Here is a 13,885-nt window from a genome sequence, read left to right as displayed (position 1 = left end):
CACAGGAAGCATGGCGACACTTGCGGGCTGCCCCCAGAACACTCTACGCAAATGATGTATTTCACTGTGTGTTTTGATGTACATGTGACAAATAAAGATATCTAACCCAAAATGCTGGTAGAATTAAACTAAACTTGACTAAGGATCTACAGCTGGGAGTCAAAGTAAGTAGGCTAATCACAACTGAAAGGAGGAGAAATTTCTTCACTCAGAGAATAGGGAATCTTTGGAATTCTCTTTCCAAGAGGGCTGTGGAGATTCTGTCATGAGTTTATTCGAAACAGTGATCACTAGATGTTAGAGGAATCAAGAGATATGGGGATAGGACAGGAAAATGTTTTAGCCATGATCTTGTTGAATGGCAAAACAGGTTCAAGGGGCCGAATGGCCTAGTCTTACTCATTTTGTGATGTTCCTATGATAATGTGACAAAAATGCATAACCGTGTGGAGATATTGATTCTCCAAATAGTGTGAAGTCTCAAAAATGAGATAAGATAACAGGTAACTCCAAGTGTCCTGTTAGGGAGCAAGAGAAGAAGTTGATTTAAAATGGGATGGTTTATAATGTTAAGGATGCATTGGAACGAAACTAAGTGAAAGCAAGCCTAAAGTGAATGATAAAGGGATCCTCTTGTGAGATTAAATTAAATCAAAGAGAAGTAAAAATTGAAAGAGAATTTCCACAATTTTACCAAAAGGGGGAAGCAAATAGAAGGAACATCAAAGAGGAAGGGAGCTCCTTGGTTTAAAAAAGAATTAAATCCGAACTGTACAATAGGAAAAATCTATCTTCCATAAGATGCATTGAGAGGAAAACCTTCAGGAGTTTGGCATCTGACCTTCATGAAATCAGGTACAAAGAGGTGTGGAGGTGTGGAATCTGCCTGTTAATTAGTGGGTTTGTACAAGAGTTATGAGATTGGGAGCAAGGTTTGTGAACTTGTAAGAACAGACAGCAAAGGTTAGTCTGCTTGAGAGTGATTTGACTCCACAGCTGAGTCTAAGTTTAGTGATAGTACCAGATCAGTATTAGACATTTTCAGGAATTGGAGATGAAGATAATATAATCAGGAACAAAGTTTTCAAGTTAGAAACAAGGATGCCAAGGTATGAATTAAGGTTGATAAAAGAAGCAGTAAATAAAGACAACCCATGAACTGCCCAAAAAAGTACACAAGCAAACAGATATCAGACATTATCCAGGACAAGGCTGCAGCAAACCAGAGAGAACCGCCTGGCTGAACAAAAGGGTAGACCATGGTCGTCGCTAGTCCTTGCTCAATAAAGTCGATTACTATGTGTGGTGAAAGGACAATAGCTTTTGTTACTGAGAACTGTCAGCCTTTAACGAGTGAGCTGCACACCTCAACCAAAAGAATCAAAGGATGCTGAGTGAGCCAAGCCGGGATGGATGGCTATGGTAGACAAAGGGCTAAATAACAGAGGCAAAGTAAAAAAGGAGTCAAAAGAATCTGGTGTGAAGTTTAGCTAAATCTTAAAAATAGGAGCTTGTAGTTTGTGTTCAGTTGCAATTTTTTTTTAATGTGCAATTTGTCCCAAGTTATCCAAATCAGTGCTAAAGATTGTGGGTGTTAAGTGCAAATTACATTTAACATGAATCACGTTTCTACAGTCATTGGTGCTGCTTTAAAATATTTTGCTGGAGGATGCCTCCACCCACAAACTGACCACACCCCCAGATCCATCACCACTGTGAATTTCCATTAATTGTGCTCATTTGTGGGAATTTCTGGAGAGTCTTAAATTTAAGTCATTGTAGGTGCATTTTAAAATCTATTGAACATATTTTTAATTTATTAAGCAGCTGACTACTCTGCACTAATTTAGCTAACAAATGATTTGGTGTGATAATTTTATAATCATTTTAAATTATTTAAAATTGAGTCCTCCCATGTCTTTTGGACCAGTGACTAATTAAAGTGCTTATTTTTTTGTGATAAACCAACTTTTCAACTGCATTAATCAAGTGCATTTGACTACCTCACTTAAATATATCAAGGAATACTTTTTAAAGCATTTTTTTTTCTAGATGTTCGAAATCACTGGCTTGTTTTGTAGTTTTTGACCACATTCAAATGTGTTTGAGCAGAAACTTGGGGTTGGGAATGAAACACTTCCCAATACCAGTGCAATTTGGGTATATTTGCCCCAAGGATGTTGGTAGAGGTCAGAGATTAAACTCCACACCAGGATATCTGGCGACAGTCAGCAGTGGAAAGAGAACTGAATCAATATATTAGATTGATGACTTTTCATTGGAACTGCTAATTTGGTATTGGTATTGGTATTGGTCTGTTACTATCACTTGTACTGAGGTACAGTGAAAAATTTGTCTTGCATACCGTTCATACAGATCAATTCATTGCACAGTGCATTGATGTAGTATAAGGTAAAACAATAACAGAATGCAGAATAAAGTGTCACAGCTACAGAGAAAGTGCAGGGCAAGTAGACAATAAGGTGCGAGGTCATGACGAGGTAGATTGTGAAGTCAAGAGTCCATTTTATTGTACTAGGGAACTGTTCAATAATCTTATAACAGCGGGATAGAAGCTGTCCTTGAGTCTGGTGGTATGTGCTTATGCCCGATGGGAGGGGGAAGAAGAGAGAATTTCCGGGGTGGGAGGTTCTTTGATTATGCTGGCTGTTTTACCAAGGCAGTGAGATAACTAGACAGAATCCATGGAGGAGAGGCTGGTTTCCATGATGTGCTGAGCTGTGTCCACTACTCTCTGCAGTTTCTTGCAGTCCCAGGCAGAGCAGTTGCCATACCAAGCAATGATGCATCCAGATAGGATGCTTTCTATGATGCATTGATAAAAATTGGTGAGGGTTGACGTAGACATGCCAAATTTCTTTAGCCCCCTGAGGAAGTAGAGGTGCTGGTGAGCTTTCTTGGCTGTGGTGTCTACGTGGTTGGACCAGGGCAGGCCATTGGTGATGTTCAGTCCTAGGAACTTGAAGCTCTTAATCCTCTCAACCTCTCAACCGTTGATGTAGACAGCAGCATGTGCACCGCCCCCTTTACTGAAGTCAATAACCAGCTCTTTTGTTTTGCTGACATTGAGGGAAACGTTGTTGTCGTGACACCATGTCACTAAGCTCTCTGTCTCCTTCCTGTACTCCGAATCATCGCTAATCGAGATTCGGTGCACTACAGTGGTATCATCTGCAAACTTGTAGATGGAGTTAGAGCAGAATCTGGTGTAAAGTTTCCAGAAATATTTCCAAAGGGATGTGAAAGAAGGACAGTTAACCAAAAACATCCATGAGGTACATGGAATGTGGAGCCTACTATCACATTAGTAGCTGAGGAGGTAAGTCTAAATGGGCTGGATTGTGATGGACTGGAATTGGTGGCCAGTGTCCAGTCACACCCTGGTCTGGATGTGAAGTGCCCATCTTACCAATCCTCCACATTGCTGGTATCCAGTGACATGGTCCAGATGGCGACAGGTCCTCAGGTGACGAAGCACAGAGGAGTCACCACTGACCGCAGGCAAAACTGGGACAAAGTTGTGAAACTTGTGAGTAATTTTAACAAGTTTTAAACATCTCAGATTTTTAGAGATACTGTATTTAAAAGCTTATAAAACTAAAGTAAGCAATATTAAAGATGTTAATTTAAAGATTATTGTTAACTAAAACACAGAAAACTATACATAAGTGGTTTAAAACATTAAACTAAAGAAAAATAGTTTTACAAAAAGTAACTTGCCTTCCACTTTATCTCCTAAGACTAAGACCTGCAGTTTTCACTGAAAGTAGATCTTGGATCCTGCCCCAGACCTGATTTGAGTTGGGAGCCAATTATGTTGCAAAGTCCGAGGGAGACTCAACAAGATTTGGGTTAGTCACTGGACTCCAGGGGATTCCAGTGGCAGAGTGAACAAACCATTAGACCATAAGACGTAGGAGCAGAATTAGGCCATTTGGCCCATCAAGTCTGCTCCGCCATTAAAATTATGGCTGATTTTTCTTTTCAACCTCATTCTCCCGCCTTCTCCCCATAACCCTTAACCCCCTTACCAATCAAGAACCTATCAATCTCTGCCTTAAATGCACCCAATGACTTGGCCTCCACCGCCCTTTGTGGCAATGAATTCCACAGATTATCCAGCTTCTGGCAAAAGAAATCCTCATCATCTATGTTCTAAAGGTGCATCCCTTTATTCTGAGGCTGTACCCTCGGAACCTAGATTCTCCTACTAATGGAAACATCCTCTCCATGTCCACTCTATTCAGGCCTTCCAGTATTCAGTAGGTTTCAATGAGATTCCCCCCTCATCCTTCAGAACTGCATTGAGTATAGGCCCAGAGCCATCAAGAGCTCCTTATACATTAAGCCTTTCAGTCCTGGGATCATTCTTGTGAACCTTCTCTGGACCCTCTCCCAGCACATACTTCCTTAGATATGGGGCCTAAAATTACTCACAATATTGCAAATGCGGTCTGACCAATGCCTTATAGAGCCTCAGTCCTGTTGTAAGCCCAACAGATTTGGCCTTACAAAATGGTGGAGAAGTACCATACTCTCACATTTGATTGTGCATGCAAGAAGTCCAGGATTTATGAATGATTTGACAGCTCTACTCTGGAGTTTCTGATAGAAACTGCCAGCACGAGGTCTTTAGGTGAAAGTCTTGAGTGAGAAATAATTGGAAAGATATGATGCTAGTGGTTGATGGAGAGTGTCTGACTTCACAAATGCACTGAGATACAACATATGTGCGCAGCATACGTATATATAGTGTATTTGCCAGGCAGAACACTTAAATAATTTATGTGTTGAATGTTTAAGCTCTTGATGTAGATTGAGTGTCTGTGTCATTGTTATGTTATTACAAAGCAGATACATCACATAACTGTCCTGTGCATTCAGGATCACAGCATGAACATGCACATAGATATGTCTGCGTTTAAAAACAGACTCCTTTATTTTGAAAGAGAAATGTATTTTGGCTAAATCCTTTTTACACTTTCAACACAGATAACAGTGACATCAGTACAGTCAATTTGCACCGTTAGAACTGGCTTTCTCTTTAAGTGAACAACAATTATAAATCTGGTCTAGTAACTGTTTTCAGAGTCTTCCTGATCTCCTTGCAGGATTTGGCATTGAATCTACTTTTAGACTGGTTCTGGATTTGTACTTCCTGCTTTGTATTCGATCCAGTTCAGACACAACTTCAGGATCATGTGGTTCAAAGTCCAGACATTGTTCATATTTTCCATTGATTATATGATTTACATGATCGATTTCACCCAACTATTTCTTGATTCCACGTTGGTTCCTACCTCCCATATGTGAGCCCGACTTGATTGGTCGGTTAAGAAGACTAATGCACTTGTTGTGCTTGAAGATACTATCTTGCTGAATAGGGTCATGGTGACATTTTTGACTCTGCTGCTTCTGTGAGTTTAGTAGGCAAATTTGGTTAAGCAAAGTCCAGTGTTTTCTTTGTATCAATGGATTTTGCAGGGTTATATCCCATGGTGTTGTGTGGAATTGTTCTGATGGGTTCTGTATGAAATTTGTTCTAAATATTTTCTTTGAAAGTAGAAAGTATTACCATTATGATCTCACTTGAGGCATTCTACCTCACATGACAACTCACTAGAATAGGAATTTCTCCTCATCTAGTCCCTACTGTCAGATAAGCAGGCTGACAACTCACTGGAGAGGTCTTGAGAGGTGGTGGAGAGATCGAGTTAAATTTTGTCAGCATACACTCAGAAGTGCTGTTTTCGGGTGATGTTTTTAAGGGGTCGAATGTAAATGAGAAATTAGAGTGGCTCACTGATAGATCCTTGCAGGTGAGCCATTGCACATAACTTGCCGTCTTTCCCTGCATGGATATGTGTGGAGCAAGGGAATTGGAGTCTTGCTAGCCGGAGAGGTGACGGACACGTTAGAACTTGAATGCCTTGTAGATATTCGATCTGATTTCTAATGCTGGTAAGAGTTAGCTATAGGGAGAGTAATTGAGGGAGACAGAAACAAATTTATTCAATACTTTAGAAAGAGGCAAAAATAAATATATTCCCAGACTTAGATGCAAATTTATAGTGTGTCAAGTGGAGAGGATGGTTTGGTGCAGAGGACGATCAACCATATCGAAGGCTTCACACAGACTGAGGGGGATGAGGAGGCCTGGATTATCTTTGTCACAATTACATTCATAGTCAATGGTGAGTCTGTTTATAGCTGCTTATTACAATGACAATTAATAGGCTGCCTCATCTACAATGCTCACATATCAGCAACAATTATTTTTAATGCTTTTTGAAGATTCGATATCTTCAAACAAAAAAAAGGGCAAATTGTTTTTTCAGATTACATTTTAATCCAGCACCTTCAGAATGTCTTTTAAATATCTTTAAAATATCTTTGTCTTTTAAATATCATGGATGCCAGCCACACAGGAGTTGTATCTTTATTTTTGAATGCTACATTTTATATACATATTAATAACTTTGAGAAGAATGCCACAAACAAGATTTCCAAATTTTCAAACGATGTTAAAAAAATTGGGGACCTGGCAACTACGCGAGGGATTTTCAACCTCAACGTGACTGGGTCCATAAGGCAGAACTGATTCAATGTGGAGAAGTGCAATGTAACTGGTGTGGCATCAAGAAACAATTTAAAAGGAGTATGTGTGAAATGGAACTGCGATAGTGCGCTCAGGTCTGATCTGGGCACTGTGAAACTATCAGTGTGATACTAAACTGCAGTAAAGCAAGCCAGATGCTGAATTGCTTTGCCAAAGAGCCAGCACGCAAAACAAATATTGTTGTATTGTTGCATTGGCCACTTGCCATCTGGACCACTATGTGCCATTCACCTCCTTAATATTCAGTATCAATACAAGAGCTCCGAGAATAGGCACTGGGAGTTTTGTGGCATGAGGGAAAAAAAGGAAATTGGACATGCTTTTCTGAGAAAGACGGAAATTGTGAGGAGACCTAATTTCAAGTTATCTTTGGGAGTGACAACACTCTTTGAGATAAACAAGCATGGTATAGTAAAGGATTCAGTTCCTCTGGGTCACAAGTTAAAATTAGAACATTCAACCAGTTACTCCTCCTTCCTCTCATTGGTAAGAGTTGTGGAATGGAAAATTAGGGAGGGCAATTAAAAGGAAAAGAAATGCATATTTCAGTAACCATTAAAAATAGTCATAAATAAATATAATGCCAAACTTAGATGTGAGTGTGCAGTCAAATAACAATATTTTCATAATATTTATTCAAAAATATGTACATGTGTTACCTCAGGTGAGTCAGAATCCTACTCCGCTGTGCAGTTCTTTGTGCTTCAAGCAAGAATAGGATTAACTGGTTCCCTCTTAAAGACAGCGTAAAACAAGGAGTCCAACAAAGACCTGCACATTAAAAAGCATGTTAAAAAGTTAAAATCCAATTGCTGGGGAAGGGTGTAGTACTGAGTCCATAGATCTGGAGACAGATTTCAAATAAGGAAAAGCTAAGAAAAATGAACATTAATCTTGCACATCCAATCCTTCCCATTCCAAGCCATGGTCCTGAATGTTCCCAGGCCTGATAATGACCAGTCTGATGGGTGGGAGTGCAGCACCAGATCTGAGGAATAGGTGGAGCAAGGATGTACCAGATCCCAATTTCACATCCAGTTTCCAAGAGCCTTGTTCGATGAGAGATGTCTGCATTACAAGAGTAGGAGTAGGGGTAAGGATAGAGGTAAGGACCCCCAGACTGGATTTTCATTTGATACTGCTTGAGAATTAACAGGATGAGAGGAGACTTGCTGCTTCTTAAGAGGCAGTCTGTTGGGAATCCAGGATGATTGTCTACTCCAGTTCTTTGGGTTCTGAGGTGAATGATGAGGCCAACGTAGGAACCACAGATGGAGCATGAAGAGCTTGACAAGCTGGGCAGGTGGGCGGTTTCGAAGTGGTGTGCTCTTGCCACTTATGCTGAGCTCCTGCGTGTTCCCAATGCGTGACCTCCAGGTTCTCGATACACCTCCTCCAAATGCTCCTGCTCCTCTTTGAGCAGTTATGGACATTCCCAGGACTCAGTGGGGGTATTGCATCTTTTCATGGAAGCTTTATTCACATCTTTGAATCCTTTCTTCTGTCTGCCTGGTAATCTTGTGACAGAGCTTGGAATAGAGTTTCTTTTTCATTCAGAAGACTTGCACTGATCTGCCAGCCATTAAAGATCGATCACACAGTCTGGATGCTGAAGACTAAACTTCCGTTTGAGATTTTTTTCTGTGCCTCATACTTGATCTTTAGTATATAAAGGAGTTGCAAGAACCTTATCTTCTGAAGTGTATGTGAATTCTACCAGTAATATTTAAACGGAGCCTTCATCCACCACATTGAGGATTCTCTCATTGTGTTTCTCTGCACATTCTAAGGTTAGGGACAATGAATTTTCAGCCTTTATGTAGATTTTTGTCTTTTTACATTTTTAGATTATTGCTCCATTAATGTTCCTGAATATTGCCTCAGGAAACTAGGGTATTTCCAACGCAACTCAAGCTCTTGATATAAAAACATATTCAGGTCTCTCTCCTGGTATTAGCTAACTATTCCGTCATTCCTGAGCCTCATCCCTTTCTTCAGTTGTCCTCTTTTCTCAAGGCCAAGATCATCCATCGTAATAAGGAACTCACATGATCAACTGATCCCACACAGACTTGAGCAAATTTCTTTTTAAGATCTGCCTCATTTAAGAATTTTGGGTAGGCCACCTTTGGTATTCCAATTTACATTTTGGAGGTTGCAATGTTGATGGAAGGAAATTGGCTACAGGAACTTGGCATCTGCATATTATCTTAAAGGCAAGTTTGCCATCCACCTGAGACCATGTTGCTGCCTCCAATATTGCACTAAGGGAATTTAAATCCTTTGTTCTCTTGTGGTACCAGATCGGGTGACACAGTGGTGCAGCTAGCAGAGCTGTTGCTTCACAGCTCCAGTGATCTGGCTTCAGTCCTGACCTCTGGTGCTGTCTGTGTGGAGTCTGCATGTTCTCCCTTTGACCACGTGGGTTATCTCCAGGTGCTCTGGCTTCACCTACATCCCAAAGCTGTGCAAATTGGTGGATTAATTAGCCACCATAAAATTGCCCCAAGTGTACGTAGGTGGTAGGATTGTTGGGAATATGGAGAGAACAGGTTACAGGGAAAATTAGTGGGGCAGTGGGATTGATGAGATTGCTCAGTGAAGCGGTATAGACTCGATGGGCCAAATGGCCTATATCCATGCCATAAGGAAATATAGAATATCAAAATATTTTTCTGTAAAACTGGGATTTTATTGAAAAGTGGGTTAAATACTGTATCATCCACAATCACTGAAGAAAATAATGGATATTTTAGTGTCTGTTGTCAGTTGCCTTATTGAAACGTGGCTGTATCGCTGAACCTTGTTACTGTCTGACATTGGCAGCTATATCCAGCCCATAGGTCACTGTTCCACCTCCTTTCACCCAACGTTTAGGCAAATCCAGCAAAAAGGCAGAGGAACAAGCTGTCCTTCTCATATTCTCTTCTGTCAGATGAGATAAGGGCCACCATTCCTCATTCCACTGCCAAGAATATCCTTGATATTTTCTTCAATGATTCAACAGATAGAAACTGCCTATTTTGATTTGGTACTTTGAATACAATGCTGTAGCTTCAAACTGAATTTGTAATGAGACCACTTGATTAATTCACAGTTAACCTTGTTCCAAAACTATAGGACACAAGGCAGCAAAAGGACCTGAAGAAAATATCTGGCAGTACTGGTCTTTGGAGATAATAGCTGAATTCACAATACAATTAATAGAAATATCTTTAATATTTATGCAGAGGAGAAATGCACACAGCACAGGGATGATTTTTGAAGTAAACACTGGTGTGTATTTGGTATTCATGGACTGTGTATGTGTTCATTAATAATAAACTCCATAAGCTAAAGGTGGTTTATATCATAATGTTTGCCTGGCTCATTATACACGTTACCCTAATGAAAGAGGATGCCATCAATGAATTCACGCCAACTCCCAATTTTGATCACAGATGCTTTGCATTGTTGGGAGATGCCATTCAGACTGTGGAATATCACTAGATTGAAGGATTGTCATTATACTGTTTATGCATGAATCTGTAACTAAACTGATAATGACCTTTCCTTGAGAAAACTCTTTTCTGTTGAAAAGTGATGAGTATTTTTTGTCTGAGTGCTGGGAAGTAGTACAAGGGCTGGTAAGGAGAGAGGTAAGCCGATAAACTCTCCTTATCATCAAGTTAGCGGAGTCTACAGCGCCAGCGACCTGGGTTCAATTCCAGCCGCTGTCTGTAAGGAGTTTGTATGTTCTCCCCGTGTCTGCGTGGGTTTCCTCCAGGTGCTCTGGTTTCCTCCCACATTCCAAAGACGTACGGGTTAGGAAGTTGTGGGCGTGCTATGGTGGTGACACTTGCGGGCTGCCCCCAGAACACTCTATGCAAAAGATGCATTTCACTGTGTGTTTCGATGTACATGTGAATAATAAAGATATATATTATCTTAATTTATCCCTATTTCTTTATTTCCCCTTTCATCCCCAGCTCGTTGAGAGGATAGGGATCTTTGCTGGACTTTCCTTCATCTTTCCCTTTATCTGGGTAATGGAAGATGTGTCAGGGCAGATTAGGATGGTCCACCCTTTCCACAAATGTGGAAGTGACTGTCTTGTTCTGTAGCCCCCTGCTGCTTCATTACAAGAGCAGAACCTTACCATACGAGGAATAATGGGTATTTCCCCTGCTCAGCCACTCCAGAATCTAACACACTGTGTATCACTACAGTGTGTCATCTGGTCAGTGCCACTTTAAAAATTAAATCTTTTTTCAGCAGTCAACAGTAACTTTCTCTTTTTTCCCCCTTGATTATTTTGTTCTATAAAAGCAAGTTATTAACTTTCTATTGGTTAATGCCAAGTTCATTTTCACAGGGTAAATTGTCCTTCATAAATATACCTTACCGCAGCTCTGTACTTCACTAGTACACAAGTCTTCCCAGGATGCCAATAAGAATGTCCCAAATAATTATTTCAGCCAACTTACTACCAGTCTTGGTAAACTTTTACCTGTGCTTTGTTCTTGTTCTTAGTTGAGTATGCATGTAGCTTATCTGTCTGTTTTCAGGAACCTGATTAATGACAGGACTGGGAAATGGGACATTTTGCTCAGTCCATCAGTCTTTACACCAGTTCTGGTGCAGTTCAGGTCATTTGAAGAACAAAGCTTCCACAAGGTTGCTCCAGAACCTTTATGTTTCTCCATTCTTGCTACAAGTACTAAGTTTTGTTTTGAATGTTCTGTGACTTGCTTTGCTTTTGTACTTTTTATGCAAGTCTTGCAGTTTCAGGTTAGTACAGAACAAGTTTGCTGCCTCTGGTTAAATCCTGCATATTAATCCCGACAATGTGAATGTCAGTGACATGGTGATGGCCTCATTTAAATATGTTCCACTGGCAATACCTGAAAATAGCTATCAATGCAGCTTCAAATACTCAGAGGTGACCTAAAGCCTGCTCTGATTGAATACACTTCATTTTGAAGAAGCTTTAAGAATTCCTGGGTCCTCGTCCAGGGCACAACATAAAATCTGTTAAAAACCAGTGTGACCTCTCTCAATAATAGGACAAAGAGTGAGTGTTTTGGAAGACTTGGTGACATCTGAGAGAGAATAGGAAGAAAGGCCAACAGCTGCAGTGCTTGTTGAAGATTTCAGTGGTTACTTTACTATGAAATATCCTTGGTGAGTGAGATTAAGGAGAATTCCAAGACATCCTATAAGTATATCAGGAGAAAGAGAGTAGCATGGAAAAGATGGATTCCCTTAGGGACCAAAGGGGTAATCTATGTGTGGAGCCAAACAATGTGGGCGAGGTCCTAAATGAATACTTCCCATTTGTATTCACCAAGAGGGATGTGGAAGATAAAGGAGGTGTATGTGGATATTTGGAAGCAGGTCAGTATTAAAAAGGAGGAGGTGTTAGATTTCATGGAAGGCAGTAAGGTTGATATGTTCCCAAGGCCAGCTGAGATCTATCCCATGTTGCTAAGGGGAAGCAGAGGAACAGATAACTAGGGTCCTGAAGGAGATTTTTGCATCTTTGTTAGCCACAGATGAGGTACCAGAAAACTGGAAGATGACTAATGTTGTTCCATTATTTAAGAAGTGAGGCATGGATAAACTGGCAAGCCTTAGGTCAATGGCAGAGAAATTATTGGAGAAAATGCTAAGGGATGGGATTTATGTACATTTAGAAAGGCAGGGACTGATCAGAGAGTTGGTGGTGTTGTGGATAGTGAGGAAGGTTGTCCAAGGCTGCAGCAAGATACAGATCAGGTAGAAAGTTGGGCGGATCATTGGCAGATGGAATTTAGTCCCAACAAGTGCAAGGTGATGCATTTTGAGAAATCAAATAGGGGTCGAATGTACACTGTAAATGGTGAAGTTCCAAGGAGTTCCATGAGCAGTGGGACATTGAGGTTTAAGTCCATAGTTCCCTGAAAGTTGTAACACAGGTAGATATGACATGCTTGCCTTCATAGATTGGGGAATAGAATGTAGAAGTTGGGACATTATCTTTACAAAACACTGGTTAGAATGCATTTGGAGTACTGTATGCAGTTCTTATCCCCACACTGTAGGAAAGATGTGGTTGCACGGGAGAGAGTGTCAAGGAGATCCACTAGGACGTTGCCTGGATTATGGGGAGAGATTGGATAGGGCGGACTTGTTTTCCTTGGAGCGAAGGAGACTGTGGCATGACCTAATAGAAGTCTATAAAATTATGAGAGGCATAGATAGTCAGAATCTTTTTCCCATGGGATATCAAAAATAAGAGTGCGTAGGTTTAAGATGAAAGGAAGGAAATTTAAAAGGGATTGGAGGGGAAATGATTTTACACAGAGTGTGGTTGATACCTGGAACTCACTACCAGAGGAGATGGTGGAAATAGATACAATCACTATGTTTAAGGGATATTTAGACAGGCATTTAAATAGGCAAGGCATAGAAGGATACATTCCCATTCAAGTCAAATGGAATTAATGTTAATGGGCAAAAAGGTAGACATGGACATTGTGGTCCAAAGGGCCCGTTTCTATGCTGTACCACTCCATGACTGTTTCTAGGAGATTGTTTCACCAAAATAATTGTGTTCAAAGTTTTATTGTTGGTGTTGCTAGGAATCAATCAGATGGAATAATTATTATTGACAGTAATGGTACATGCACTTAACAGCACACTGACAGCAAAGGCTTGAGGTTTCACTGGTAAGTTGAAGGAATGATACTGTTTATCACTTGGCATCTACATCTGATTAGACCTCAGTGCATCTCAGGAATCCTTTCTCACCACCACTGCTTTATGCCTCAATCTATCACATCCTCCCTAGCATTCCTGCTTCCAATTATTTCTTCCCCAATCAATATCAACAGTTTTTACAAAAATGGCAGATCTGGCAATCTGCACATTAAGACAGTTACAGAGAGATGAATTAACAAAAGACTCCTGTGCCTGCCCTTATGCCTGTCAGGTAAGGCTGTGTCATTGCCCCAACAGTTTCTTCAGTCTTGCCACAATGCTGCACCTCTAACAAGGCTTCCACTGGAGTGGAGATCATCTGCAGGGAACATTGGAAACTGTTCATCACTTCCATCACCTTCACCCCAGAATCAAGGCAGCTCCAGCATTGGTCATCAAATTGCAGTGTGCAGACAAAGCTTGCATGCGCACACATTTGGGGGTTGGATCTGCAAGCCATCATTGGCCCATTCAGTGAAGCACATAAAAGAATGGGCTTACACTAACCACCAGCAAAAGCAATCC

At 40.6% G+C, this 13,885-nt stretch overlaps 1 protein-coding gene across 6 annotated transcripts in view; it reads left to right on the top strand.

The window, feature by feature from the left end:
• Positions 1-13,885, top strand: part of frmpd4 (FERM and PDZ domain containing 4) — a 471,176-nt gene that overhangs the window by 325,466 nt on the left and 131,825 nt on the right. The window lies entirely within an intron of this gene.

The sequence above is a fragment of the Pristis pectinata genome, chromosome 4 (assembly GCF_009764475.1).
Source record: "Pristis pectinata isolate sPriPec2 chromosome 4, sPriPec2.1.pri, whole genome shotgun sequence".
In the NCBI taxonomy this organism is placed as follows: domain Eukaryota; kingdom Metazoa; phylum Chordata; class Chondrichthyes; order Rhinopristiformes; family Pristidae; genus Pristis; species Pristis pectinata.
Note: the sequence above shows the minus strand (reverse complement) of the source record. Positions and strands in the feature narration are given on the sequence as shown.